The 18,229-nt window shown below is 37.2% G+C and overlaps 1 protein-coding gene across 5 annotated transcripts in view; it reads left to right on the top strand.

Annotated features, from left to right (window-relative positions):
- The window catches only part of LOC141450052 (uncharacterized), a 134,173-nt gene that overhangs the window by 80,627 nt on the left and 35,317 nt on the right, over positions 1 to 18,229 (top strand). The window lies entirely within an intron of this gene.

Here is an 18,229-nt window from a genome sequence, read left to right as displayed (position 1 = left end):
CTTCTTCACTCGAGCGAAAACAATACTGCGCTGGAGTATTCCTTGACGTATCGCAAGCCTTCGACCGAGTCTGGCACGAAGGTCTACTATGGGAACTCAAACGCATCTTTCCTAGCACTTATTACCTCATACTCAGCTCTTATCTCTCTGACAGATTCTTCCAAGTTCTTCAAGGCACTACTCACTCTTCCATCTATCCTGTCCTTGCTGGTATGCCACAGGGAAGTGTCTTAGCTCCTCTACTTTACACAATCTACACTGCCGACTTACCTTCTAATCTTAATACCTCTATTTACACCTTCGCTGATGACACTGCCATTCTCTCCACACACTCTGACCCTATCCTCGCAGTACGCTCTCTACAGTCTCACCTTCACTCAATAGAACCTTGGTTAGAAAACTGGCGTATAAAAATTAACCCAACTAAATCTAAATACATAGTCTTCACACTCAAACGTCAAACTCCACCACCTGTCTTCTTACATCATACACCTATCCCACCAGCCGACCATGTGCGGTACCTTGGAATGTACCTAGACAAGAGACTTACCTGGAACCCCCATACGAGACTTAAACTTACCGAACTAAACAAACGATACAAACTTCTAGCCAGACTACTACGACAAACGCTCAAAACTCTCACTGCAGAAGAAACGACGACTCTATACAGCTCTTCTCACCACCAATATGGACTTACGGACTCGAACTTTACGGAACAGCTAAAAAATCAAACATCAATAGACTGCAAACACTCCAATCTAAAATTCTCCGCCACATAGTAGTAACCACTCCATTCTATGTTAGTAACCACACAATCCATACAGATCTCCAAATTCCACTCATCTCTGAACTTGCCAAAATCCGATATAAAAATTTTCATCAAAATCTCTCATCTCATCCCAACCCTTTAGCTGCAAACCTGTCTTCAACTACGGCTACCCTCCAATCCTCGAAGACGGCTGAGGCGCCGTCGGCCCCGTGACCAACTGGGTGACTAATGGCGGCCATCACTGGATGGCCGTCATTCACGTTTGACACGTTAATGGTTTATACACTTATCGCATTTACCTATTGTACCCTGTGGGTACAGGTGTAAATTACATTAAAAGGATAAATAAAAAAAAAAAAATTAAAGACAACACTACTATATTTGAAATCACTATGCCAACAAAACTATTTTAGAATTTATTATCATATATTTCATTTCTTATCTCTTTGAATACTTCGCCCCATATTTATAAATTTAAATTGTTAAACTTTATTTATTTTAGTATAGGCTCATTTCAAATTGGGAGAAAAGTAAATATGATATACAAAAATAAATAAATATTTAGGCCTTTTTTTATTCTTTATTTTTCTTTTTGTTTGTATTGGACAGTTAGACTGAGAAATATCTCCACATATTTTTTTTTAATAAAAAGATATGAAATTTTATATTATGTTTACAATATGATAACAATTTGGAGACATTGTCGTTATTTTATTAATTTATGATTTTTTATTATTATTAAATTCTTACAATATGAATAACTGTACGTACATAAGATACTACTTTTCTTTTTTTGCTCTTTGATAAAATGATAACCTTAAATATTTTATTTCTGCGCAAACACTCAAAAAGTAGCAATCACTCACTATTGTTTTGCGCATATAATGTTGTAGAAATATACTTTGATGACCTTCTCTAATTGAATTTATAATAAAACAAAACAATATACGAATATACAGGGTGTCCCAAGCTATATGGATAACGACTTTTTCTCGGAAACTAAGATAGCTTTAGTTCATCTACAGATGCCAACCCGGCTTGATTCTGATGCACCTAGATTTAGAAATGCTTCTAGGTAAGCAGAAATAAGGAAAGAAAGAAAAAAGTTATGAATAATCACCTTGTTTTTCAGGTATCCTCAAAGGAAATAGTCCATAGGTGTCAAATCCGGTGAACGAGGTGGCCACTCAATATCCCCCGTGTCGATATAACACCATCAGGCATGTAAAGAGATATCTCGACAGGCTATTTGATTGGCGTGTTATATCAACTCGGGGGGCGATTCAGTGGCCACCTCGTTCACCGGATTTGACACCTATGGACTATTTCCTTTAGGGATACCTGAAAAACAAGGTGATTATTCATAACTTTTTTCTTTCTTTCCTTATTTCTGCTTACCTAGAAGCATTTCTAAATGTAGGTGCATCAGAATCAAGCTGGGTTGGCATCTGTAGATGAGCTAAAGCGAAGAATAATAGATGCCTGTAACTCGGTTAAAGCCGAATCTATTTCTTTGGCAGTAAGGGGCAATTGGCTGGAAAGAGCATGTCTATGCATCTGTAATGGTGGAGGCCATTTCGAGCATGATCTGTAATATTAATGAGGAGTAAAATTTATAATAAAATAGTACTTTTCTTCTTATTCTATCAAAAAACCGTTATAATATTATCTTTTTGGCATTTCTTATAAGAATCATGTTTTCATTCATAACTTGTAAAATATCGCTCACAGAAAAAAACCGTTCAAGTAAATTTTTCTTAAAAAAAATAGAGGAATCTATTTCTGAAATAAAAACCGCACCTTCCCATTTGAAAAAATAAAGTTGGTGCCTGTATCTCGCTTCTGAATGCACCGAAAAAAATTTACAAATTAAATTTGGATTCCTAACAAAAAACTAAGGGAACACGTATTTTTTAGTTTTTCTCTAGCTATCTTAGTTTCCGAGAAAAAGTCGTTATCCATATAGCTTGGGACACCCTGTATAAATCAAATTTATATTGCATAGTTAAATGCTTATTAATAAAATCCGCGTTTTAGCAAAAAAAACCGCTTATAAACGAGCATTTTTCTTTATTTTAAAGAAAATTCAGGGATTTAGTCTTTTATTGCCGGAAAATAGGGAAAAAATAGTCTTGAAAGTTGTTTCACTTTTTCGTGCAGTTTTTTTTTGGCTAACAATCCTCATAAAATTCCTACCGGACCAGTTTTGAATTTAATAGGTTATAACACCATACATTACACTGAATTGGCTGTTTGGGGGGTGGGGGAAGTATAACCCACTATATCAGATTAGATCCTATATAAAGTTGGCTAGAAAGGCTATAAGCCACTGCAACACAAGAGGGTCTATATTGTGGTGCTCACTGATTACAGCATCCTCCTTTTTAGTTCTGTCCATTTTTTGACTTGGGAGTCTGCTGGTGAGTGGCTTGCTCCATGGCGATCTTGGATTTTCTCTCTACCAAGAGATAATAAACCCTGAGCCAAAACTTACACTGGAAACAAAAAAGAAAAAAGAAATGGTTTTATGAATAATTTTTCTATAAATTATTTAATTAGTTGTCGAGATTTTGGAACAGAGGATGGGTGTACATTAAATGTTCTAATTTTGTTCCTTCTACATTCATTTTGTTTTATTGAGCAGTTTTTTTTAAAAACACTAATTTTAGAATTTCAGGCGGGGCTTAACGTCCAACTACCAATTAGGTGTCGTGGACGGAGGCGACTAGCAAACGTGCTTTTCTGTAAATTTCTCATATTAACCATTAAATAAAATCCAAGGCCTAAACACTGGGAATTGAACCCACTTAACCAACAATACATCTTGGCATTGCGGGTCTAGTCTCTTAACCACCTAACATACTTTACTGTAAATTTCTCATATTAACCATTAAATAAAATCCAAGGCCTAAGACCGGGAATTGAACCCACTTAACCAACAATGCATCTTGGCATTGCGGGTCTAGTCTCTTAACCGCCTAACATACTTTACTGTAAATTTCTCATATTAAACATTAAATAAAATTCAAGGCCTAGACTAGGGAATTGAACCCACTAAACCAACAATACATCTTAGCATTGCGGGTCTAGTCTCCAACCGCCTAACATACTTTACTATAAATTTATCATATCACCCATTAATTAAAATCCAAGACCATTTTCTCGGAAATCGAACCCACTAAACCAGTGGTCGGCAAACTTATTAGCCAAAGAGCCAAATATGAACATTACAACAATTTTAAAAAAAATGGGAGCCAAATCTGCTTGTTTAGTAAACTTTTATTACACTAAATAAATAGTACACTAAATAAAACTAAATTTCATACTTAATAAATATTTATTAATGCGAACAATGTGCTTGCATCTCCTTGGAAGGTTTGAGTAAGTCAGGTTTGTATGTTGTTGTTTTTAATTTTAGGCATGATTCCAAGTCCTCATCAATAAGACGACTTCTCAGTTTACTCTTTGATAATGTTCATGCTTGAAAAAGATTGTTCGCATATATACATATGTAGAACCGAAAAGGGAAAGAACAGCAAACGCGAGCTTTTTCAGTGATCGTAAGAGTCAGGAATACTATTCCAAACGTTGAAAATGATCATGTCTTCCTTCTCCAGGTCATTCAAAGCAGACCACTTGTGTTGTGAACTAAGATCACATTTTTTCTTCTCCAATATTTCCAATTCAACACAAAGACGTTCGAATTTAGAGCGCCATATCTCCTTGTTTTTTAAATCCAGCAATTGTATTTCAAAGCTACCAATGTCAATTTCAAAAGGAGAAAATTTCAACTCGGTTATCGTAGCATTAAGAGGATTTTAAACAAATGCTAAAGTTGCTCTACTGTTTTTGAATTCCTGAAACCTGCTATAACATACGAACAATTTCAGCCGGTAGCTTGTACATGGTTTGTGTTTACGAAAACTAATAAAATTAAACTCGATGTTCGTTACGTATTTTTACAACAATATAAAATTTTAATTACCTATCTATCTTTTAACTTATACAAAAAATTATACATGTTCTCGATTTTTAGAAGAATTTTAATTTACTAAAATAAGATGTAATTTTTTCTTACCGTTTTTTTTTTTTAAATGAAAGTATTATTGCGCCTTCCGTGGATATTCGTGCCAGAGCCGCACTTAAGAAGCCAAAGAGCCACATGCGGCTCTGGAGCTGCACTTTGCCGACTACTGCACTAAACCAACAATACATCTTAGCATTGCGGGTCTAGTCTCTTAACCGCCTAACATACTTTACTATAAATTTCTCATATTAATCATTAAATAAAATCCAAGGCCTAGACACAGGGAATCGAACCCACTAAACCAACAATACATCTTAGCATTGCGGGTCTAGTCTCTTAACCGCTCGGCTACCGTGGCGCCTAATTTTAGAATTAAATATTGTTACAAAATTCGTAGCTGGACAAAATGTGTAAATTGGAACTTCGACAATTGTAGTAAAAGTAGCGGAACTTTGTTTTCATTTTGAGAGAGAGATAGAACTTAGATCATTCCAGAAAGTTGGTTGAACAATAGATCTAATAATAATTTTGAAATCCCCTTAAATAATATGACCTAAAAAAAAAAGAAAACAACATTACAAGAACTGTATAGCAAGGTTTAGGTTAACAATAGATGCAATTATTTATTCTATGTGCATTTCTGAGCAAAACAATTCTAATTGTGATATGTTTTTATAATCATAAAGAAAATTAGAAACTAACTAACTCAGCCCAAACTCAGAATTAGTAAAACTGAAAACAAAACCAAAAATGATTGTTCCTCACGTATGTACGTATGTATGTAACATACGTAATACGAGACAGATTTCGAAAGGACATTGTTGTGTTATCAGTAGACTGATATCTCTTATTACGGACAGAATACCATATCATTAAGTTACGTAATAATGAACATACAAAGCATATAAATATTTAAATTATAATTTTAGAAGGACATAGCAATATTAAATAAGAGGTTAAAACAATAAGTAAAGCATAATTAGGATTCTATCCTAAGGCTCACTCATTTCAAGGCCTTTTTTGTCCTTTTTAGGGCCGGCCTCGTCAGTATAGTTTTTATCACAAATCTTGGTCAATTAATTTCCTTCTCAAATCTTTCCAAACGTAGGTTGCTTTCTTCCCTCCTCCATGTCTTTGTGCTAACACATAGATGTTTTTGAAAACTTTATTACAAAAAATTTTGGGCACTAGTCTTACGAACAGCCAGAGAAAGCAATAAGGAAAATCCAATGTGAAATAACTCTATTAAGAAAAGCCCAAACTCTACAGCTTTCCCAGATTTCCTTATAATTAATTAGTTTTTAACATATTTCCAAACAAAAGCTAGTAGGTTCTATGTTTGAGTTGACGAAAACTGTTTTTAAGTTCAAAATCTTGAAGCGCTAAATTCATTTTTATTTTCATTCTTTGTGGTCATTGGCACCCAGAGCTTTTTCCAGTCCACCGCTGGCCTCCAGTGTTACAAACAACTCAGTCCATCCCTGGACAATGAAGCTCCTAGGAAGTGAAAAGCTAACGGCCCTGAATTTATTATTCACACATCAAACATATGTACTTGACTATAAATTTCTCATATTAAAACCATTAAACAAAATCCAAGGCTTAGACCAGGGGAATCGTACCCACTAAACCAACAATACATCTTAGCATTGCGGGTCTAGTCTCTTAACCGCCTAACATACTTTACTATTTTCTCATATTAAAACCATTAAACAAAATCCAAGGCTTAGACCAGGGGAATCGAACCCACTAAACCAACAATACATCTTAGCATTGCGGGTCTAGTCTCTTAACCGCCTAACATACTTTACTATAAATTTTTCATATTAACCATTAAATAAAATCCAAGGCCTAGAGACCTGGGGAATCGAACCCACTAACCAACAATACATCTTAGCATTGCGGGTCTAGTCTCTTAACCGCCTAACATACTTTACTATTTTCTCATATTAAAACCATTAAACAAAATCCAAGGCTTAGACCAGGGGAATCGTACCCACTAAACCAACAATACATCTTAGCATTGCGGGTCTAGTCTCTTAACCGCCTAACATACTTTACTATTTTCTCATATTAAAACCATTAAACAAAATCCAAGGCTTAGACCAAGGGAATCGAACCCATTAAACCAACAATACATCTTAGCATTGCGGGTCTAGCCCCTTAACTGTCAAACATACTTTACTATAAATTTCTCATATTAACCATTAAATAAAATTCAAGGCCTAAACCAGGGGAATCGAAACCACTAAACCAACAATACATCTTAGCATTTCAGGTCTAGTTTCTCTCTTAACCGCTCTTCTTTTGTGGTGCCTACAATCTGTGAAACTACGGAAACCATATTATTGCAAATCTGCTACATTTCCTCTTTTTACTGATGGGTTAAATAAAAAAAATAAATAATAATAAAGCAGGAAAAACCGAGAATTCTTTAAAAACTCTTATTTAATCGAAAAGAAAATATAAAATAATATTCAGATGAAACAATGTTTGTTCAGTGCTATCTTGAAGAGTAGAGACTTTTATGGAATAAATTTTTTTCGGTGGAAATATAATTTTTACAGAATATCATAATGAGGCTAATGTTTCCTTTGTAAACAGTTTTTATCTCCAAAACAGAATATTTAGGTATATTAGATATTTTTAAAATTGAAAATTTCCTCAGGCTAATATGAAAAATGGTATTTAGGTAATTTTTTGTTTATTCTTATAATGATTATTATCCAAGTTTTTTGTTTGTCTTCTTTGTCCCCCCTTTTGCGATATTAAATAAAAACTTAAATAATAAAGAAAGAGCTTCTTACAGGATCGTCTCTAACGAGAGAACACTGTCCGAAAATAAAGCCTAAATAAAGCTCCAGGCGCCAATAACCTTTGATGTTGACGTGCCTTTAAAAAGAAAAAAAAATATCTTAAAACAAAATCCACATTAATGATGTCCATTAATGTTGTGCAAAATTACTAATTTTGCGTTTAATTCAGAAATGTCCGTCATGAAGTCCCCTGAGTCTGAAAAAAATGATTTTTTTATTTTATTTTTTTTGTATCCATCGTGGCACGCATTTTTGTTGTATATCTGATTGGTTTTTCGCAGTTTCATCCATCATTAGTGATTGATTAATCTATGTGTTGAAGAGAGCTTGAATTTAATTATTTTTTACTGCACTTGTTGAATTTAAGTTAGTCCACACTGCTGAGTCAACAAGTGTATAATGCAAGACATAAATGAAGTCAAATTCTCTACGCCAAGCTGGTTAATCTTATTTCTGATGATGGGTGAAGATTCGAAAAAGGTTAGGAATACAATAAAGATGTGTGCCTCCATTGAAACAGCTAAGGGCTAACGAGGGATCTCTAAGTAATTATTCTCATAGCAGAGTTTCGAACTTAGTCTAGTTTTTTTGACCACGGACAGTGTTAGAAGCTGAAATAATGGTTTTACCATCACCCTCTAAGATTTGTGAGTTTTTATTTTCTTCTTCTTTTTCCTCTTCCTCTTTGACGCTACAGTCCTGAAAGGACCAGGGCCTCCTCAATCAAGGATCTCCAGTGAGCTCTATCAAGTGCCTTCAATCCTCCACCGGAAAGAGAACTTCTTCTTCCACGGCACTACAGTTCTGAAAGGACCAGGGTCTCCTCAATCAAGGCTCTCCAGTGAGCTGTATCAAGTATCTTTAATCACCACCTGAAAGAGAACTTCTTCTTCTTCGGCGCTACAGTCCTGAAAGGACCAGGGCCTCCTCAATCAAGGCTCTCCACTGAGCTCTATCAAGAGCCTTCAATCGCCACCTGAAAGAGAACTTCTTCTTCTTCGGCGATACAGTCCTGAAAGGACCAAGGCCTCCTTAGTCAAGGCTCTCCACTGAGCTCTATCAAGAGTCTTTAATCGTTACCGGAAAGAGAACTTCTTCTTCTTCGGCACTACAGTCCTGAAAGGACCAGGGACCCCTCAATCAAGGCTCTCCACTGAGCTCTTTCAAGAGTCTTTAATCTCCACCTTCGCACACCCATTTCCTTTAAATCCTCTTCGACGTCATCAAGCATCCTCAGCCTTGGCCTTCTGACGCTTCCGGACCTTCCATATAAAAGGCGTTTAGGGATTCTATTATCCACCATCCTCTCCACAACTCAGTCTTTTTTCTTTTTTTTTTAATGCATTCAACGATGTTTGCTTCTCCACAGAGAGGTTTACAGTTCCAAGTTGGTGTTGATTCTCTCCGTCCCTCTCCCTCGTTTACAGGACCATTTCCTCAATACTTTTCTTTCCCATCATACTCTCAACGCTGTCTTCCTCTCTTGGATCAGAATCCAGCATTCGCTTTAATAAAGCACTACCGGTCTTATCTTGTAAGTTAGTGTTTCATGGTTTCCCTAATCATTTGATTGCCTTGAGGTGAAATACAAACGCAGAAATCCTGGGTTTTGAATCTATCTGCTTGGATTTTTCTGGCTCGCTCAGTGTTGACTTCCTTTTTATACAAGAAGGCGCTTATCAAAAAATAGCTAATATTTTACACATTTCCATATGTTAGTTTACAAATTTATGACGGCATTCGCAATAAAACAATACGACATGTTTGTAATAAATTTTTATTAAGAACGGAAATTGTAGGTAATAAAAAAATATGTTTCTATTTATAGAACGTATTTTAAGTGGATGTAATCTAAAAATTTCTAGCTGCGTCCTATTTCACACGACCTTAAAACTAATTATTAGTCTTTAATTAGAATTATTTTACTGTTTTAATTATCTCTTGGCCGACAGATAGAGAGGCGGGTAGGGGGAGGTACTAGCAGGAAGGGAATGTAGCGTTTATTGTTGTTGCAGAGTGCAACAGGGTTACAGAGTGAAGATTGTAGCTGGCAAAAGATGTATTTCGCAAAATATCGTACCCTAAAACGCTTGAGGATAAAAATATTCTTCACTACGTTATTCATTTTCTCCTCAGGTTGAGCACACCTGATCTTTTTCGAGTTTTCCAAAATTCTCTTTAGGTAGCCTCTAAATGATTTCATTTGAGCAAGCGTAGTGAGTGACAGGAAACAGTGAGTGAAGACGAATCTCTTCACCAAACTGATTAGTCTACCCCTGACGATGGATGAAATTCCTGAAACCAATCAGGGATACGCTAAATATGATTTAGCTTAAAATAGGACTTTTTTGTGGGCCAATCGTGGGCGTTTTTCTTGCAGCTCGGTTTTTAAACGATCCAATAACGATGAATAATATGCACCTGTAATAGTTTTACCCTTTTCCAGATAGTCGATGAGGATTATTCCTTGCGAATCCCAAAAGACAGTCACCATAATCTTTCCGGCCGAAGGAACGGTCTTCGCCTTTTTTGGCGCAGATTCCCCCTTGGTAACCCATTGTTTAGATTGTTCTTTGGTCTCAGGAGTGTCACTACATCACTATGGATACATCACTATGTATCCATGTTTCATCCACAGTGACGAAACGACGCTTAAAGTCCTGCGGATTCTTCTGGAACAGCTGCAAACCGTCCTTGCAACACTTCACACGATTTCGTTTTTGGTCAAGCGTGAGCAATCGCGGCACCCATCTTGCGGATAGCTTTGTCATGTCCAAATGTTGATGCAAAATATTATGTACCCGTTCATTCGAGATGCCCACAGCACTAGCAATCTCACGCACCTTCACTCTTCTGTCATCCATCACTATATCATGGATTTTATCAATGATTTCTGGAGTAGTAACCTCGAACAGGGCGTCCAGAACGTTCAAGCGTCACTTGTGCCCATATGGCCACTCCGAAAATTTTGAAACCACTTATAAACTGTTCTAATCGAAGATGTCAGAGTCACCATAATGTTTATCAAGCTTCTCTTTAGTCTCCTGAGGCGTTTTGCCTTTCATAAAGTAGTGTTTAATCAACACACGAAATTCTTTTTCGTCCATTTTTTGAAAATCACTCGACTTCCTCGATTCAAACGAATGCCAAACACAAAGAAATAGACCGATCTGGCTGAAACTTGGTGTGTGTTCTTCCAAGAGATGCTACTAACTAAACATAACCACGATACGCGCCAGTGGTGCTATCTCTCTGACTTTGCACGGACTTTTCAAACGACCCTCGTACATGCATTTCCACTGTAAAACGTCACACCCAAAATTGTGATTGATTCAATGAAGTTTATTGTGGCAGCGATAAAAGAAAGTAATAGAACAGAATAAATCATCCTATCCTGCCAAAAAAACACCAAACAAAAAACTAATTTCAACAATAATTGTTCAGTATAATTGCACAATTTCCATTTAGCGAACTCATTATTTGACGAAGAAAATTACTTAGCATTGTCCCACGGTGTAGCGCCCTCCTTCCCCAAAAAAACAAGGGGAGAGGAGAAAATAAATTGTAAAAATTGAAGCATTAAATCAATGCCCCGGTCTCTGCACGCACAAACCGGAACTCTCCTCTCGCTCCCTCATTCTCTCTCTCTCTCTCTCCCACCATTCTCCGGCACACTAACTGGTTCAAATTAATTATTTTTAACAGCTGTAAAGTTCTGTTTCCCAAAAGCTGGAAAAACAGCTGTAAAATTTCTGTTGACAACAGTATGGCCAGGCTGTAGTGGGGGGGCAGGGAAATAAAACCCTATTTGAATTATAAACAATTCCATAGTTATTAAGTTTACTGTTCCCTGTACTACGGGTTAGTTCTCTCTAGTTTCGTACTTGAAGTGAAGGGATTTTGTTTATTTATTTTATTTTTTTTTTTTAAATTTCTAATTACTTTTTAAAACACTCTATTTTCTCACATAAAACAAAGAATAATAATATAACGTGATTTTGTTTTTATTTACTTTTTTATTCACACAATTGCCACAAATTGCAATTAACTAAACTTTACCCGCAGGGGGTGCAGATTAGCTGCTCCTGGGGAGTGACGCCCCCACGGGTACCAGTCAGCACACATACACAAACAGATTCATACATACATTTTCACACACAAACTCATACATACACCCTCACACACACACACACACACACACAAACACACACACATTCACACCCAGACTTACTCTCAGTTTACACTCGTACACTAGGGTCTTTGAGAAGTTTACGGTCTCCCACGTGTTTGCCGTGCGTGGCAACCCATGTTGGCGGAAAGAGGGATCCTGGGCGCTGAGGACGACGGAGATCTGCGGACTCCCAAGTCCAACACTCGTCTTTGGCCCTTGCTTCGTCTAGAGGGGTGGTCGAACGACAGCCCTAGTTCGATCAATCGGCTTGGGACGACCATACTTTTGTGTGGGTCCTGTGGGTTAGGATGAGACCCGTGGAGGCACTACATTGTGTTTTACACAGTGACTGGGTCGTTCATGGGTGTTTGACTATATCTTCTATGATGGTCTGCCCCGGTACCCCATTACCTTTACAAAGGGATGGCTACTATCGGGGCCCATTTGAGAGTCCAGGGAGGCTGGACCACTTAGGAGATGAACCTTATTCATACTATTATGAATCCTCAAACAAACCCTCTTTTTTCATCAGGCAGTGTATTAGAAAGTAAATTTATGATAATGAAAATGGTGGATGAGCAGAAGTCTTTTAAGGAAGTAAGTGTTATAAAGCTATACAAGGCTTTGAATAACATAGTACCTGGTTCTGAAATCAAAAAGCTGAGAAATGGGACATTATTGATAAAAGTTATGTCAAAGGCTCACTTTGGCAATTTACTAAGTGTGACAGTTTTCTGCAATGAAGCGGTGAGAGTTGAACCTCATAGGGGCCTGAATGTCTCTAGAGGTGTAATCAGTTCTTATGAATTACTCTATTGTGATGAGAACGAAATTAAAGAAGAATTAGCCTCACAAAATGTCATAGAAATTAAGAGACTAACTTCCAGGAAGCAGAACAGGGCAGCAGCACCTACACCTACACCGGCAATGGTGCTTACCTTTGATACCCCTATACTGCCTAGGAAGGTCAATATTGGATACTTGGTATTGGGAGTTCGGCTTTACATTCCTAGTTCAGTGCGCTGCTTCAAATGTATGAAGTTCGCCCACACAGCGATGAATTGTAGCAGCCAGTACCCGGTCTGCGGATTGTGCGGCCTACCAAGGCACGATGGCGAGTGCACGACCCCAATGAAATGTGTGAACTGTTCTGAAGGACACTCTTCCTGGGCTAGAAAGTGTAGAGTGTTCATAAATGAGAAGAAAATCAAAGAAATTATGACAAAGGAGAAACTCACCTACGCCCAAGCGAAGAGAAGAATTTTACCTTCTCGAACGAATGAACAGTCATACGCACAAGCAGCCAGCATCAGTAATGAACGGGAGCGACCACTAGAAAGCTTGTTAACAAGATTAGTGACAGCTGTTGAGGCACTTTCAGAGAGGATAGAAAAGTTGGAGAGAGTACAGAGAGTTCTGCCGGAACCGACAGAAGTTCCGGCGGAGAGTGTACAAACTCCTGATATTAAACCCTCCGGAAGTGGTCTTCGAGTTAGGCTGCCGACGGGTCCAAGTTTAACTAACAAACAGTCAAATAAAAAAGTGGTAAGTAAATCTAATGTTAATGAAACTCCCAAAAAAGGAAATTGTGAAATAGAAAGTAAAAACCTAGACCAGACACTTGAAAATACTGGCGACCAACGCCCTTCAAGTAGGCCTAATAGTAGAGGCCTAAGACGCCCGTTGTCATCAGCCTCGTCATCAGGTTCATCTATGACTCAAAGGGTGACCAAATCAATGAGATCCTCAAAACAATCAAAAGAACCTCAAAACACCGTAGATGAGAATACCGAGGAGAACCAGCTGAAAGGGGCAAAAAGTAAAATAAAATGATTTTCAATGGAAACAAACTACCATCATCATGAGTATTCTACAGTGGAACTTAAATGGTTATACAACTCATAGGGAGGAATTAAGACGATTGATTAGAGAACAGTCTCCATTAATAGTGTGTCTACAGGAGACACATTTGAAACCAGAAGACAGGTTACAGATACCGTACTATAACTGTTTTAGACACGACTATCTCCGAGGACAACGTGCCTGCGGTGGGGTAGCAGTACTTGTACGAGATGTTATATGTGAAGAATTACAAATAGTTTCAAATTATTACCAATCGCTAGCAGTTAAAATCAACCTGCCAACAGAGCTAAATGTCTGTTCTATATATGTTCCTTACAGAGCAACCATCCTAGGAGGATGTTGAGATGGTCGCTACCGCCACGTTTAGTCTACGCTGTGGATTTGAAGGAAGCGCTTTCTAGTAGACATGTTGTGATTGTGTAAATTTTGAGTGGAGTTTTGTGTACCGTGATTGGATCTATTTCCAGAAACGAGAGGAATATTTAGTTCAGAGTGAATATTGTGTGATTGGAGACATAGAAGAGAGCGTTAACTATTGTTCTTAGAATTTTAGGACTGTAAGGTTTGAAGTCGATTGATGTTCCGATTTTTTTTACCGCTTCCGTAGAGTTGTATTCCGTACGTCCATATTGGGGGCAAGAAGAGCGGTATTATAGTGCTCGTTTGTTCGTCAGGGTCAGATTTGATCGTTTGTTGTGTGTCGTTTGATCGCTAATTTGTTTTTTTAAATTCTATGGTTCTAAAGTTTAAGTTAGTGCAATATCAAAATTCAATAACTACCTAACCTAACATAACATAACCTACCTAACCTAACCTTTAAGGGATAGCTTTATCGTGTAATTTTTTTTTGAGTTGATCTTGTAAATTATTTGAAACGTTTGCAGAAAAAAAAAATAATATTACACTCTTAGGAAATATGATTAGTTCAGTTGGTTAACGAATTGGAACCCCACGCGGGAAATCCTAGAATATTGAACTCAGCGCTGAAAAGGTAGAAAAATGTGAAAATCCGCAGCTAATGAAACATCAGTGATTTAATCCTGTCGAAGCTTGCATGTTTATTGTATCCTTGACCCGGTTTCGGACTTTAATGCATCATCAGAGGTATATTGATCAGTTTAGTGTAGAGCTTTCGAACTTCCACTTATGTTTCAGCTACACTTACGGTGAATAGTGTGAGATGGATAAAATCAGATATTAAAATTCCATTTTTGATATTTTAATTATTATTGTTTTGTTGGTTTTTAATTACAAGTGATTGGTGTGTAGTATAAAACCTACTACCTACATATCAATACATAAAATTTTATAGCATTCTTTAAATAATTAACTGTTTCTACATTTAATCATTTAGAAGGCGTTGCTAATAGAAATAATATTCATCTCCATGTCTAGAAAATTATCTAATTAAATAAAGTAAATAAAACAATAACTCGTATTAGATCCGCTTACAGGTGGTTTGCCAATTAAATTAATTTTGTAATTACTGCAATTTATCGCATTAACTGTTACTTCTATCTGTTTGTACAGAAGCAATTAAAAATAAATATTTTCTTAAGATTAAGCCCATTTTAAGATCGTGTTTATATTCTAATGATCTACTATGGGAATTTGTAAGAAATCAGTTAACCTGCAAAGTCGTAATTCTTTGAATTAATATACCTACTTTTTTTCGGTGCACTACCGACCGGCCTCCGGACAGAGTTCTCTCGTTGTATGGTAGACGAAACTTTTCACCAAACAGTGAACTATAAGAAGCTCCTACGTAGTAAGAGAAAATCTAAGGGACATTAGCTGGATTTGAACCTAGGATCTCCACGTCTCCCCGGGGAATCCAGTGTGGTAATTCCCTTCTCTTTTATGATTTATTGTTTGTTACAAACATTTCCGGTGCACTGTTGGCTTCCGGACAGAGTTCTCTCGTTGTAGACGAAACTTTTCACCGAACAGTGAACTATAAGAAGCTCCTAGGAAGAGAAAATCTGAGGGATAACAGATGGATTAGAACCCAAGATCTTCGCTTGGGAATCCAGTGCGTAGCAGCTGGATTTGAATCCAGGATCTCCACGTCTCCTCTGGGAATCCAATGTGCTAATCCCTTCTCTTTTATGTTTTATTATTTGTCACAAAAAAGAAAGAAAAAAGAACCCATCATTGTACTGCAAAAGAATTCAGGAAACCGATAGAATTGTGAAAGAGAGGAAATAGTAACCATTTTTGTTGACCTGGAAGGTTATGTGCTGGGGAATGAGGATTGTCTGCAGAGGATACCCTCATTACCACAATACAGTCCACACACCACCGTACTACGTAACCATGGTAACTCAGTGCATCATAGGGAGATGAAAGGAGAAATGACTTGTGCTACTTTTAGTACAAACACTGTGCTACCTAGCAGTGGCTTTCTTGGTGGCTAAATATTGCAAAGGAAGTGCAAATTTTGTTGGTTGGTGTGACCTGGAGGAGTAGTCGGGATAATGAGATAAACTGGCCACGTTTGGGGGCGCTTTTTACCGGATGGAGTGTCCACATCCTGGTGTCTAGGGGACGGCCGCCTTGGTCGTGCATTAATCAATCGGCAACGACCCCGAGAAACACTTCAAGAATAAACCATAGCGGACTAGGTATTCCCAGACTGGTACTAAACCTCTATGGGTACTAATTCTCTTTTGGTGCGCGTTCTAGTTCCTCCACCCTCAAGGGATGTTGAGGATATGATGATCAAGAGTAAGACTTTCCTTTTTCTCTTTTGGACTTCCATTTTAGTTATACCTAGCTCTCGAGGGCTGTGATTCTGTTACTGTTATATTATCCTGTGGGCACACGGACAGGGAAAAAAAGAAATCCTCTCTGGCGCATCTTCCTCGATTTTAAACCTCCAGACTTCACAACCCCTTGTAGAGTTACCCTCACACTATCTCCATTTCCACTTTGTCTATCTCACTCTACTCCCCCCCCCACTCATCAAACTGGGTTATAACACCCACACTCAGGCACACACAAATGCTGGTAACCCCCACAAAATATCAGCTGCGCAACAAATAGCGGCAATAAATCAAGGCCGCTATCTCTCGCAAACAGGTGTCTAAAACTCTGTTATCATTTTGCTTCGGGCTTTTTACCCCGAAATATACTCTACAAACCAATAATATCATTGGAAGAATAACTTTTATTTGTTCTACTATATTCTAGTAACTTATTAATCATAAGTTACTTTTCTCAGAGTAGGAAAAGTCGAGAGATTTTCTTTAATTTGCGAATATTTCAGACTTTATTCAATTTATGATGACTACTCTAAATTGTAACCTTATTATAGAGAAGCTTTACCTTAGTCCCTCTCAGAGATCCGTTTCCTAAAATGAATCCAGAAAAATGATTTCCAGCAAAACTTATAAATCGTGTAATATAATATGTCTGGAAGTTTATGGAAAAATCCTTGGAGCCATTTTGGAGAAAAGGAAAGCGGAGAATCCATTGAGAGTTAAAGACGTATTACTCATTGAGTAATTTTTTCATTCATCTCGGAAATTTTTAGCGCATATTTAGCTTTTACGAGTAACTTGAATCATTTGAGCCATTCACTGCACAATTCGATTAACTCCATAAAACAAAAAAAAAATGGAGAAATGCGATGAAATAATTGTACATTGTTTTGTTAAAATTCCTGTTTATAATATAAATTCAAATAAATTTACCGTTATCATTCAGCGCCAGACACTGAATTTGAGTTGAATTATTGCAACGATTTACATTACGAGCGCTGGAGTGAATCAAAATGGCTTCCATGACGTCTATTTTTTTTAAATTTTATTTTATTTAGTTTTTTTTTTTTATTTATGATTTAAGGCGCGTCAAAATCTGAGCGTTATCGGCGCCCGGAACTTTTTTCAGTGCACTGCCGGCTTCCGGAGAATGTTTTCTTTAGTTACAGACAACACTGTACCATTCCCGAACAGTGAGCTGTAAGAAGCTCCCTAGGAAGAGAGAAAAATCTAAGGGCCAGCAGCTGGGATTCGAACCTGTGATCTCCCCCATGGAATCCAATACACTAACCGCAGAGCTAATCCCTTCCCTTTTTATTTAATTTAATAATTAATTAATTTTTTTCTGTGATTTTTAAATCACCAATCACCGTAAAAGCAGAGTCGGATGATATGACATTAACGGTACCCCCCCCCCCACCATGTGCACAGGCATACAAACATAAGTACGTAGAGTGTTCGTGTTTGATGGTGACGACATGACCTGGATTAATACCATCTGTTGATTTTGTGGCACGCCAATATGGTGTTGGAATTATTTATTTTTTTAAGAATCTTTGGCCATAAAGATCTTCACACTGAGATTGTGAGGGTGACATATTAAGCAACTATCTTATTAAGCTAGCTTATTTTAGTTAATCTAAAGTCATTAACACTAGTTAGGTTGTGTCTATAGATGTCTCCTTGATCTTTCCACAACATTCAATGAAATAGAAAAAACTAAATTCAATCTTGCACTACAAGAATTTTTCTTACTAGAATTTCGACTTAACTTCATGTTTTTGTAACATAATTACTCGATACTCCGATTACAAATTTTGT

The sequence above is a fragment of the Rhodnius prolixus genome, unplaced genomic scaffold (assembly GCF_049639745.1).
Source record: "Rhodnius prolixus isolate KJV_2025 unplaced genomic scaffold, Rpr scaffold_2, whole genome shotgun sequence".
Classification (NCBI taxonomy): domain Eukaryota; kingdom Metazoa; phylum Arthropoda; class Insecta; order Hemiptera; family Reduviidae; genus Rhodnius; species Rhodnius prolixus.
This window is presented reverse-complemented; position numbering and strand designations above follow the sequence as displayed.